This window comes from Lotus japonicus, chromosome 3, assembly GCF_012489685.1.
Source record: "Lotus japonicus ecotype B-129 chromosome 3, LjGifu_v1.2".
NCBI lineage: Eukaryota > Viridiplantae > Streptophyta > Magnoliopsida > Fabales > Fabaceae > Lotus > Lotus japonicus.
Genome location: NC_080043.1, coordinates 68,062,918 through 68,076,658, shown reverse-complemented (window position 1 = coordinate 68,076,658; position 13,741 = coordinate 68,062,918). Strand labels below are relative to the sequence as shown.

The 13,741-nt window shown below is 31.6% G+C and overlaps 2 long non-coding RNA genes across 5 annotated transcripts; both read right to left on the bottom strand.

Annotated features, from left to right (window-relative positions):
* Nucleotides 1-3,437: 3,437 nt before the first annotated feature.
* Nucleotides 3,438-5,005, bottom strand: LOC130742349 (uncharacterized). The gene is made up of 3 exons (XR_009021120.1): nucleotides 4,877-5,005; nucleotides 4,287-4,491; nucleotides 3,438-3,830 (listed from the first exon to the last, which is right to left on the bottom strand). It is a non-coding gene; the product is annotated as an uncharacterized LOC130742349 (long non-coding RNA).
* Nucleotides 5,006-6,744: 1,739 nt separating this feature from the next.
* On the bottom strand, nucleotides 6,745-10,891 carry LOC130745453 (uncharacterized). 4 transcript variants are annotated; one of them, XR_009021757.1, is made up of 9 exons: nucleotides 10,627-10,891; nucleotides 10,491-10,555; nucleotides 10,326-10,386; nucleotides 10,096-10,154; nucleotides 9,351-9,613; nucleotides 8,828-9,010; nucleotides 8,502-8,715; nucleotides 7,246-7,323; nucleotides 6,745-7,037 (listed from the first exon to the last, which is right to left on the bottom strand). It is a non-coding gene; the product is annotated as an uncharacterized LOC130745453 (long non-coding RNA). The 4 variants fall into 4 exon arrangements; XR_009021755.1 differs by having other exon boundaries at nucleotides 9,183-9,613; nucleotides 10,465-10,555; nucleotides 10,627-10,888; XR_009021756.1 differs by having other exon boundaries at nucleotides 9,183-9,613; nucleotides 10,326-10,369; nucleotides 10,465-10,555; nucleotides 10,627-10,887.
* Nucleotides 10,892-13,741: the final 2,850 nt, after the last annotated feature.

Here is a 13,741-nt window from a genome sequence, read left to right as displayed (position 1 = left end):
CTTTGATTTAAAATAATTTCCATTTTTAGAATGGAAAAAAACTTTTAAAAGAATTAATTACTTATTAAATTCAAAAGCTATCTATTTAAGAAAATTACTATTCGAAATTAATTTTTAATTTCCTTCAATTTCCTTACATAAACAACTTAACTATAGTAATTTGTAGTTAACTCACAAATGATCTAATAAATGCAATATGGAATAAAAACTGTATGCGTTTTCTTTTTAAAAACCTCATTTAAAACAATTAATTACATTTTAATACGGTAATTATTTCGTTTTTCCAGTCAATTATTGCTATAATCATTTTTTAAAACCTCATGTAAAATAATTAATTAAATTTTAATTCATTGATTATTTATTTTAGGAAATTAATATTCGAAATTAATTCATTAATTCCTTCAATTTTCTTATATAAATTAATTAATGGCGTGAATAAGTGCAAATATGTATAGAAATGATTTCTTTTTTTTAATGAAAAAAAACGTTTTAAATAATTAATTACTTATTAAATTCATTAGCTATCTATTTAAGGATATTACTATTCGAAATTAATTATTTATTTCCTTCGAATTCCTTATATAAACCACTTAATTATATTAATTTGTATTTGCACTCATAAAAGACATTAAATTCTATATTCATTTTTTAAAAGCTCTTTTGAAATAATTTATTACATTTTAATGCATTGACAATTTTTTTAAGGAATTATTATTCGAAATTCATTGATTAATTGCTTCAAATTTCTTATGTAAATAAATTAATGACATGAATCGCGTTTTCTTTGATTTAAAATCATTTCCATTTTTAGAATGGAAAAAAACATTTTAAAAAATTAAAGGAAATTACTATTCAAAATTAATTTTTAATTTCCTTACTTAAAAAACTTAACTATAGTAATTTGTAGTCAACTCATAAAAGATCTAATAAATGTTATATGGAATAAAAGTTGTATTCGTTTTCTTTTTAAAAACCTCATTTAAAACAATTAATTACACTTTAATGCAGTAATTATTCCATTTTTCCAGTCAATTATTTCTATAGTCGTTTTTTTTTTATACTCATGTAAAATAATTAATTAAATTTTAATTCATTGACTATTTACTTTAGGAAATTATATTCGAAATTAATTCATTAATTCCTTCGATTTCCTTATATAAAGTAATTAATGATGTGAATAAGTGCAAATATGTTTTGAAATAATTTCTTTTTTTTAAATGAAAAAAAAGGTTTTAAATAATCAATTACTTATTAAATTCATTAGTTATCTATTTATGGAAATTACTATTCGAAATTAATTTTTAATTTCCTTATATAAACAACTTAATTATAGTAATTTGTAGTCAACGCATAAAAAACCTAATAAATGCTATATGGAATAAAAGTGAAATTCGTTTTCTTTTTAAAACCCTTATTTAAAACAATTAATTACATTTTAATGCAAGAATTATTTCGTTTTTTCACGTCAAATATTTAGCAAAATTTTATGCAAGTTTTTCAAAATTATTTGAACTTGGAAACAATCAAACATCAAATATGCCAAATCATATGTCTATAGATAATTTTTAGCCAAATGGAACATCAAATATGACATATAATTCCATCCATTTTCCAGCACTTGATATCTTTGAAATTAACCTTTGTTATGATGGCTGCCATAATCAACGATCTCGCCATAATCGATGCCTCCAAAGAGAACTGGACTATTGTTGCAAAAGTCAATCGTTTATAGCTAAGTCCGAGCTTATATGGTTTGAATCTCCCCTTTTCTATGACCATGATTCTTATGGATGACAAGGTATAGCATTTTTTTAATTACTCGCTCTGTTTTAATATTATTTTTTATGGTTGGTAAATCTCTTATCTTTTTTACTTTTAAAATTCCAAGGTTGTAAGATTCATGCTTCAGTTAGGAAGACTCTGATTATCGATTTTAGTCTTTGCTAAGTAAAGGACGTGTATATTATATTTCATTCTTTGGTGTTGGTGAAAGCGGTCGTGATTTTCGTCCAACCTCGCATCCATTCAATATCAACTTTGATATTCATACTTCTATACGATTGGTTCCTAACAAGGCTATCAACTTAACCCCATACTCTTTCATTCCACTTTGTGACATAATGTATAAGGACATTGATACGTCATTCCTAGAGGTATAAACCCTTCTGTAGCCTTTTTATTTTTTGAACAATAGTTCTTCATTTTTTCCTTACATTTTTATTTGTCTTTGACAAGATGTAATTAGAATTCTTACTGGAACAAGTGGAGAACAAGAGTTTGAGAAAGATGGTACAAAGATCAAAAGGATAACTATTGAACTTGACCAAGATGGGTACACTCAATGTTTTTTGCTTATTCAAATAAGAATATTCTCCGTGCAACGCACGAGGTAAAAACGCTAGTTTGTCTAATGTCGCAATCAATTCCCTCCATTAAAAATGTCATCCAAATTTAAGCCAACTTTGATGATATAATCAAGGTTAATCCACATGGCCGCTGATCGTTAAATGATTCGAAATAATTTAAAATAAATTTGGCTTAAAATGTATCATTTATCTTAAACTAGTACTTTGACCCGTGCGATGCACGGGGGATTTTCATTTTAGTTTATCGCGTGAGTTATTAATTATTTTTGTTGTTGTTTTTACTATATTTATTAAAAGATAATTTAAGGATTAAAAGAAAAAATGAATTATATATATGAGAATTTTTTTTTTGTAATGAATGTGATTTTTTGTATATCGGAAAGATAAATTGCACCATATAGGGATTGATAGACCTCCCCCATCCCAACTCATATGTCCTCTAGCTCTTACCACTTAAGCTATCATTCGGAAATTGTGATGAATGTGTTTGTTTACATTATATAAAAGCGCAATCGTTTATTTATTTGTAATTTTTACCCCTATTTTAGTAAACGCTACATTATTTACTTTTTGTTCTATATAAAAATTTAATAGTTTTTGAAGTCATTCTTAACTAAAAAAATTATCAATTTGTATTATTATATTTATAATTTTTCAATTAATTTGTAATTTTTTGAATTCTGTTTTTTTTTTACTTTTTTTATATATATTTTTTTAAACCGATTTTTTTTGTTACAAATAAAATGTAGTACCATTAATATACAATTTTTTTAGCTATGTGAGTCTTAATACTCAAACAAAAGTTAAAAGGTTAATTAGTGTTTACCAATTCACTTTAGTTTCAATTATAATTTAAACTAGATTTTTCACCCGTGCGTTGCACGGGGAGCATATATCTATCAATTCATACTTTATAAACAAATAAGTAAATATAAATCAGCGCAACAATATGACGACGGCTTTTAAAACGACATAAATTTACACCAATTGACCAAAATATTTAAACGATTTCCATGAATAGAAGAGCATACACTTGTATAGATTAAATCATGCAATGGTACTCTATTGAATAAACCATCAAATAAGAACAACTCCATTATGAAAAGGATTTGAGGTTCTACACAGTGTCGCAATGAATGATATACAAAATTGATAATAAATTAGCAAAATGATGTCTAGTTGATCCAAGCTATTCCTCAGGGAAAACTCCTCTATAATCGGAGATGAAGATTCACCCTTCAGCACTGAAGTAGGGGTCCCCATATTCAACAATGGAGCGGAACCCTCAATAGAGGGAAGAGATGCCTGAAACTGACACATAACCTCTGAGTCAGAGCAGATTTTCTTAACTCGGTACGATGGTTCAAATATCGAGTTTGAGTTGTTATTGACTTCAATTTTGAATAGAAATGTTTGATCAATGAGTTCCAAAACATCAGCAGGAACTTCAAAATCAGCAGGATCCTAAAAAATGAAAGAATGAATAAACATCAGCCCCATAACGAATTCATATAAATAAAAGAGTTAATAGTACATTACTTACCTTGGTTGGATCTTTGACCAAAGCAGCACATGGTTTATTAAGAAGGATCTCATTACTACGATTAGCTTTTAGCTTTAACTAAAATATACTGATCTTCAGAAAAGGATCTCATTAATAGAAACTAAACAACTTATACCTCAACTAAACTATGCAGATCTTCAAAAAAATACAAAGGTTAATCTCTTTTCACTAAAATAGAAAAATTCATGGCAAAGCAATCTCTTTCAAAGGTTAAAAATAAAGCTTATTTGATTGTTCTCAGGCAAAAATTATAATCAATTTTTCATCACAATTTTCTTCTCAAAATATGTAATGAGATGAGAACAATAAAATCAAGGTGAACCTCCAATGATGACAATGTTGAATCGTGTAGATACCTTTTCATGGAATGTGGTTCCTTCACTTTGTTGCAAAAGTTCTTTCTCGGCTGATCCTCTCTGCAAACAAATGTTTCAACTTTATGTTGATTTTAATACTCAAATATCTCTAACAAAAATAGACCTTGAAAGCAAAATATATTGCAGCTTAATCTCAGCCTTCTTCTTCTGCCACAGGCAATCTAAAGCTCTGTCAGCATTCCCACTGAAAATAGAAATCAGAACATAAAATCACAAGTCAGTAGTTGCAATTCTTAAAAACTACTCATAGAGGTGCATCAATTCAACATAATATCTAGGTCCATTACAATTAGAGAGGGAACAAAATATATCCACAGACATTTACAAACATAAATACAAAACACAAACTAACAACCAAAACACAATCAACTTCCTAGTTAATTTAAATAAGCTATCTTCCCTTCATATAGAAATTAAACAGATCCTCCTGCAAAGATCCTAAAACTCTGTTCATGATGATGTAAGTTAGCAAAAACAGAGGATCTCCAAACAAAAATCATTCAAGAAGATCTAATGAGAGAAACTGCAATGGGTAATCATAGTAGAAGCTGATAATACTTCCTACTTACCTAGAGCATGTATCAATTCTTATTGTTTAGCCCATCTCCACATCACCTGAAAAAAATTCAAACTAAAATTTCAAATTGTGAAAATCTACATGAACCAAGGAAATCCGAATTTGTATCCATTCTTGCTCTTGTTGTGCACTGAAAAATCAGAATTTTTAAGTAAGTTTTTAAAATAGAAGAAGCAGATTATGAAGAAGTAGTTATCAAAAAATTTCAAGCTTAAGCTTCATCCTTTAACAATGTTGAAGTGTTATCTGAGCATAGACTTTTTCCATAAGCCAAAAAAATGACAAATTAAAATAGACACTCTAAATCCTTAGGGGCAGTTGAAAAGTGTTTAAACCTTGATTTATCGTGAGTACTGAGTACAATTAAAAATCTGATCTCTGCAACCTATCCAAATGAGTCATCAACCTTGCTTCTTTGTCCACCCTCAACCTTGCCAGAGATGGTGCAAGAATTTGAATTCAAATGAAAAGAAAAATCAATCCTAGAATTCAAACGAAAAATATTAAATGGTAACTAACAGTTAATAAAAAATACTCACAAATTACATATCATCGGAGAAAACTGCAACAACGGCTTGGCGGCGGCCGCGGGTGGAGAAGGCAGTGCAACAAAGACTGTTTGGAGGATGAATCTCAGTTCAAACACAAACGTAAAAGAACAGTTCACAGCCACAACTGGAAAATTGAGACTCGGTGAAAGAGAAGAGGGAAGGGGAGTCAAAATCGGGCAGATGGCGATGCCGCTGTTGAGGGATGGTGGTGGACGAAGGGTTCTGATATGAAGATGAGGGGAAGAATGGTCTCAAAAATATACTACCAGTTAGAAAGAATAGTGGGAATGCACACAGGCAATTGGGAAAAGGGGAGGTGGTGGTAGAAAATCTCGAGAAAGAGATGTTGGGAAACTGAAGAGGAGTAATTAAATCAGGTAGGGTTTAATGATGAATGGTTTCAAAATTTGAAATTTGGGAGATGAAACAACAACCTAGGTGAAAGGAGAGAGCATTATTTGAAAAAAATCAAAAAAAATATTTTTTTTTAAACTTAAAAAATATCTTAAATTTATTTAAACCCATAATTTGTGAAAGTAAAACAGGATCCAAATATATTATTATAGGAAACTTGGATATATATAATATAAATTTGTTTATTATCATAAATTTACAGTTAAAAATTTATTGATAAAAAAATAGTCATGAAAGAATTCAACGTGAATGGGGGAGTATTTTTTTGAAACAAACAAAATAGTGGGAGAGAGAAGGAGTTCTTAATAATGAAAGGAGATAGTGGGAGAGAGAATGGTGAGTGGAGCTTGATAGGAAAACAGAAAAAAGAAGAAAATGCTACGTGTACATGAAGAAGGAGAGAAGAGCTTGTAGAATGCCATGTGGAATTCCACTAAGTCTAAGATTGCATGAGAGAGCAGAATGCTTGTGATTGCGACACATCAGCATTTAGGTCTTTGAACCTTTGTTCTTTTAATAGTATTATTGATTTCACCATTAACCATTTTTAATAGCAACTTACATAAGCTTTATTATGTTAATTTCACTATATAGCTGTTAGAATTTAGAAAGGAATAGTGACACGGTGAGGGAAGAACATTAGAGTGCAACTAAATATGCCATGTTAGTATTGTGAATAGTATTAAAATGATCTGGATTGGATTTGTACATGAATATCCCTGTGCAACTAATCTTTCTATAGTCCATCTCCATCTTTCTTCTTTTTTGTTAAATACCATTTTAAAAGGTCAATGATAAACCCATGTTGGCTTACAAATGATACAGGTTCTTATGCATTAGCCACTGTTCAATAAACAGTGGAAAAATTAAACATACTCTTTTTTGGAACCAAAACTTGACTTGCAAAGACTGTAATAATTCAATTCCAATATATCATAGTTGGGTCGTAATGCCCTTCAAAATTGAAGATATCATCTCTTGACAGTACAAATGGAACTTAGAATCCGAAGCCCACAAAAGAAAAAAACTTAAAACAAAGGAAGTTGAAAAAACATGAAAACTTGATGCACTACATATATTAATTCTGTATCTTGATACACCTTGCAGCTTTCAAAAGTTTGTTGAACCTGCAATCCATGCAACATCAACAAACCCAGCCCCCTCAGTCCTTTTAGTAGCACTCTCAACCTATTACATAGAAAATTTAAAAGAAGAGATGTAAGTGTATACACCTGCACAACAATAGAGTCAAAGAAGCATTCTTTGGAACAGAATCAGTAGACCCAGCTGCTTGACCATAAGAGACAGATAAAGCAGTTAAGAAAGAAGTTGACCTTTCCAAATTAGTAACCTATTCATATGTGCAAGATTGAAATCAGGGAAGCTATGAGATTACCTTCATAGAAGCCATCTTGGTTCAAAGGCTTTCTTCTATTTGATCTCTGACTGTGTGAAAAGGTAGGTCAAATACATTCTGCCAGGGAGGTCACATACAAAAGAAAAATGACACACAGATATCCACATAGGGAGAAATAGAATAAGAGAATTACAGCTCTTAAAAAATGAAGGCAATATGAATGACCAGAAAGCATCATACACTGGATATAATAACAGGAAAAGTTAATTAAAAAAAATAACAACAAAAGTTGAAGGAAGATTCAAAGTCACACCATGGAGAATCAATGAAACACAGGCAGAAGAAAGACATGTTGTATTCACACACTTATCTGCAAATAGGAATTTCAGCAAATAACAATTCACTTCTCCAAATTAGTAACCTATTCAAAAACTATAGTCATTCCATTTCTCTGGGTTGGAAAAATTTTGATTGTTTTTTTTATCTTATTGTCTTGAACTTTATTTAAATTTTTATGTCCCTTCTTGTGATATCTATGATCCAAAAAAAGATTTTTTAAAAGAGAGGAAGTGCAGTAATTTTCTAATATGAGGTTTTACAGTTGTGAAAATGAGTTGTTTTAGACAGGCTTAAAGAGAAAAGTTTAAATAGTATGCAGTCTTCATTTCCTTAAAGGTTAGAGGACGTAAGTGGAGTCCTATTTTAACCAAAAACCATGTACAATTAAGGATGCCACTGTTTACTAAATAAACTACAAACCATGACAGCTTTCTAAAATCCTTACCTTCAAGGGACTAAATCTATGCTTCTCATCAGGACATGGACACTGCTTTAAATAGCTTATAAGAAGAAGTTCAAGAAATGCCAAGTTAAATAAAAAAACCAAGCAACCAAACATATTACGTTGAAGAGAATTAGTATGAGCTAAAAAAACTGAGCAAGCAAACAGTGATATGGAAGCTTTTCTCTTACAAATTAAGAAGGCTCGTATGTGACTATCATTTGAAACCGTGATAAGAACCACTAAGTGACCTCAAAGGTAAAAACAATTAAGTTGCAGTTCACCCAAGATTAGTTGGAGATTTCCTCTTATAATAAAGAATTGATTTCAATCTATAAGACAACAGTGCAAACTTAATCTGCTAAATATTACATACATGTACAACCATGATAATTCAGCTAAAAATATGATCAACCTGATTATAACTGATAGCTTTAGTGAAAATGTCAACCTAGCTGCTGTTCAACATTTAGGGGAGAAAAAAAGGAAACAAAAAAAAAGAGAAAAAGCAAACCTTCTTCTACTTTTTAACGCCAGATTTGGCAGTCTCCTCAGATGAAACTGTCATTCCATTCTCACCATTCTAATCAAGTCTCTCATATTGACCCTTCTCGCAAGAACATGGTTGTCTATGCTGCTAGGAACCCCACTTCCTGATCATCTCCACAATTATGATTTTTGTGGAATGCTTCAATAGATAGTGTTTTTTCTCTGTCACTCCTGCATTTCTGAAATTTGATTTTACATTTAAATAAGTAGCATTTTCCTTTATTTTCCATACTTTTGTTTGTGGATATATATAATTGCAGTGTATTGCTCTAGTCTACTACTGCGACTTACCCTGCAAAAGTTTCACAAAACCTGGCCAAAACTCTTGCTCCCCTATTGTTTCTTTTCATTCTGGATTCATGTTTGAACTACAACTTATTTAGCCTTCAAAGGTGAAGTGCTTCTATAACCAAAGGGACCTTCCACAATCGTATCCAATGTGTTCATCATTTGTTGCAGAGTGGTTCAACAGAACTGAAAAAAGAATGTCATCTTTGTCAGTTTCTCTGATTCTCATGTCTGATGAAGGAATAAAAATTATTGGGTATCCTAAGCCCACAAAAGAAAGAAAGTTGAAAAAACATGATACAATTTATAGTTTTTCTATATCTTGATACACTGTACAGCTTTGCGAAGCTGGATGTACCTGCAGTCCATGAAAGATTTCCGCTATTGAAAGCTCAGGAACATGGGCAACATCAACAAACCCAGCCTCCTCACAAAAGTTTCAGAAAAGCATGTTTTTGGAGCTCAATCAGTGGACCCAGATTCTTGAACATAAGAGATGGATAAAGAAGTTAATAAAGAAGTTCACCTAACTCCAGGACGCCCACATCCTGATCATTTCCACTTGTGTTCATTGCACGCAGCAGAGGAGTGGAACATGTATAAAACAATAGTAAGGGAAAATAAGGGTGTTTTTAATGAGATAAAAAGAAAATAAATATAGAAGGAGATGGCCTTACCTAAAGGCACAAAGATGAAAATCAAAGAAATAGAAAGCAAACCTTTTTGTCCAGCGAAATCTTGCCATTAAACATTCATCCACCATTGTTTGCTATACTCCGACAACTCCACCTGACATCAGCGTCAAGTACAAAATGAAATCAGATGTAACCATAATACAGAACATGCACCAAACCAACATCAACACATGATTTCTCATCAACATGAATAACATATATCAGAACTAACTAAAAGGCAGGGAGAAAAAGAGACATCCTTAAACAATTAGACTTCAGAGAGAATGGAAGGAGTGAGGAGTTTGTATTTGGGTGCTTCAGTGAGGAGCTTATCATAGCTGGCTTGATACTTTTTCTTTCCCTTGCTCCACTTGTGTTAAGCACAAATATATGAGCACAATACCACACACCCAATCTTTCATATTGCATAAATCTCAACAAAAATGTACTCTTTAAAGTTATTGGCATCAAATGTTCTATATGAGCTCTGGCACCCATCATGGATAATAAAACAAATCCAACCGATTACCCCCATCAAGCGATAATTACAATAAGGGGAGAAAAAGAAACGAAACCAAAAAAAGAGAAACGAAAAACCTTATTCTGCTTGCCACCGCCGGATTTGGAGGGCAAGAAGGAAGTGGAGGAGCCTTGTCCTGCATGAAAATTCCACAAAGCCAAGGTGAGTATTGAGGAGATTGAATAAAATAAAATTTTGCTGAACCATGGCGTGATATATTCAGGAAAACATTATCTGCTACAATAGGCAAGGTCATATGTTTAGTAAATTATTTGGGCATAAAACAAACAATGGAAGACATACTCACATGATAATAGGAACTCAAGAGAGGCCCAAAACATGATTTTAGAACTTTTGAGAGATCAAACCTTCATCAATAATAACATAATTTCATTCAATGCAGAATACAAAATGAAACGAAAGGAGAAAAGAATGTTGAATATCACCTAGCGGAAGAATTAGAAGCACTCACAAAACGGAGGACCTTTTGAGCAACCAAAACCTTCAGAATGCCACACCTTAAGCTAGTATGAAAACCTATCGGACAGGTCCAAATCAGAGAATGCACAATGAAAAATGAAAGGAAAGGAGAAGGGTCTGAAACATACAGAGTGAAGCTGAAAGTCTCCACCAAAACCGAACGGCAGGGCCTCAGAACAAACACTGTAGCACACAAAATGCATACCTAAGGTTAGGCGAAAGAGATCTGATCGCTCACACAATCACCCCTCCACTGGCCTCAACATCGCAAACAAAGAAACAGAAGACGGAGAGAGGCAAAGAGAGTGAAGATGGAACGGAAGACATGAAGGGGAGAACGTGCACGCGATTAAAAGCCCTGGAAGAATGAATGAAAACGGATGAAAATACAGAAGGAGATTGCTGCAGGATTTCCACGGCCAAGATTTGATCCATAAATAATAACTTATTGTGAATCAATGGGTGGGATTCAATCCAAGTGAAATAAAAGAGACTTTTACCAAAATATCCATGGTCAAGCTTCATTGTCTTTGAAATTATTTGTTGATTGACAAATTTACACCCAATGCTGCAAAAACTCTCCCTTTATATAGTTTATAAATAGATAAATAGATAGATATATAAAATTCTTTAGATAAAAAGAGTATGAAGGGCAGCATTCACAAATTTGCAATTGAAATTTACAAAATAATGTTAGGGTGAAAGACTAATGTTGTTGCATCAAAGACTCAATGCACGAGAGTAGGAATTAAAAGAAAATCCTTATCAAAAAAAATTAACACATGGCATTCCCATAATGATTTTCCTCCCACCCCTCTCTCTGGTTGACAAGTGGTACAGCCAGAGAGACTTGAATAAATTAATTACACAAACTGATTACCCCATAATTTTGATTATTTGTCCCCTATTAAATGACCTCTCCAAAGTAGAATTCATGCACAGCCCAATATAAAGGAGCTATGGATCAACCAAAAGCCCACAACAATGAACTTTGCTATTCCTTGGCTAAATCAGCTTTAATTCAGGGGAAATACTTTGGGCATTAATGTTTGATTGATTCCAACCCATAATAAAATAATTTGGTAAATAAATGTGAGATTTTCTCTAATTAACCAGTATTTCCTTAATTAAACACCAATTTCGAATTAGTTATATTTTATAAAAAAAAACTGGATTAAGGTTTGTTTTTTTTTAAAACTAATCTCTGCTTGATTTATTTCAAAAAAAAAAACGGAAGAATTGAAGGAAATAGAGCAAACTGAATTCATTCCTCCATATTTTCCCAAAATCCGAATATGAACTGCTAAATTGACAGAGATTTTAAATAAGGAATGATTTAGACCAAATTGCAAATCGTATCAGGGGAGTATCACTGTATCACCAATTAAATAAAATTTATTTTATTTTCTAAATTTTAACAATCAATTTGTTAAAAGAAAGTCAAGCATTAAATCAAGTTTATGTTTCTTTTATGTCTTTTAAAACAATCAACATTCATTTTAGCATGCTTGAATAAATTAATACTAAAACATGCATAGCTCATATTCCATAATTAAAAACTTAAATGATTTTCATATTTATTAATGAATGAAACCATTAATTTACCACCCACAAATGCATTTGTTTAAACATGATAAACCACTTAATAAACCTTACTATTTTGTCTTAATTGTGATTGATGACTTTTAAAATTAAATCAGTGTTATTGATTTTGTTATTCATTAATTCTAATTTAAAAGTATTTTGTTATTCATTCATATCTGCATATAGATGATGAAGAATTAAAGAACCTATGTTTGATAGAGATTGAAAAAATACTTCAAGGAAATGGAATGTCATTGAAGGAATTTCCATGTTTGCCATATCCTAAATTTACTGAAGCATGTAATTTTGAAAATAGATTCGTTGCAGATGAGTTGAATTACAATAAAGATTAAATGCTTAAAATTCATTAAGAATTGGTTTGTTGCCTTACTTCAGAGCAAGAGGGAGTTTATAAAAATGTTTTGAATGTTGTATTATCTGATAATGGGGGATTCTTTTTTCTATATGGTTTTGGAGGAACTAGAAAAACATTTGTTTGGAACACCTTATTTGCTGCTTTGCGTTCAAGGGGCCTTATTGTGTTAAATGTCGCATCCAGCGGAATAGCATCGTTGTTCTTACCCGGAGGTAGAACTGCTCATTCCAGGTTCTCTATTCCTATTTCAATAAATGAGATATCAACCTGTAATCTTCTTCAAGGTTCCCCAAAAGCTAAATTGTTGAAAAAAGCAAGCCTAATTATTTGGGATGAGACACCTATGTTAAACAAACATTGCTTTGAAGCTTTGGACAGATCTCTAAATGATATTATAAAGACTAGATCTAAATATGGTTATGACATTCCATTCGGCGGAGGGAAAGTTGTTGTACTAGGAGGCAACTTTAGACAAATACTCCAGTTATTTTCAAAGGAAGTCGTTCTGATATTGTGGGATCTGCTAATTCTTCATATCTATGGAAGCATTGCAAGGTAATGAAGTTGATTGTTAATATGAGATTGCAAAATGCTAACTCATCTTCTTCAACAACAGAAATAAAAGAGTTTGCTGATTGGTTGCTTCAAGTGGGAGACGGAACAATTACAACTATTGATGAAGCCTGATAGCTCCTTTGCAAGTGTACAAAGTTGCCCGTAGTAATAAATTATCGATCCCTCGAGGATTGTGATTCAATAATAGTTTCTATTAATTCTCTTATTCAGACTTGCAAAAATAAAAACCAATTTCAGATTTAGAAGTAGTGATGTTGAACGCAATAAGTAACACAGAAAATTAAACAGATTTGAGAATTCAGTTGGGGAAAATAGCACTCGGGTATGTTTCACCTATTTGTCCTATGATTCAATTTTAACAATATTTATATAAACTCAATAATCCTCTCTTCGGCGATCTAGCCTTTATTCTAGGATGTTGATAACTCACACGCCCTAGACTTCCAATTCAAATACTAAGTCTGTTTTACGAGCACCTAGACCAGAGAATTGAAGATTAAGTCCTAATTAAACTAGCCAACGCAACTAGGTTCTACTCTTGAATCAAGCAGTAGGGAACGTCTAATCGAATCGAATCCTTATTTCCCTAATTCCTAATCAACTTCCGTTCTCATAGAAATTAGCAAATTCCTTGCGTGCACTCAAGAATAAACAATATAAATTGATTCAATTACGAAGATTGGAAAAGAGAATTCATATAAATAAAG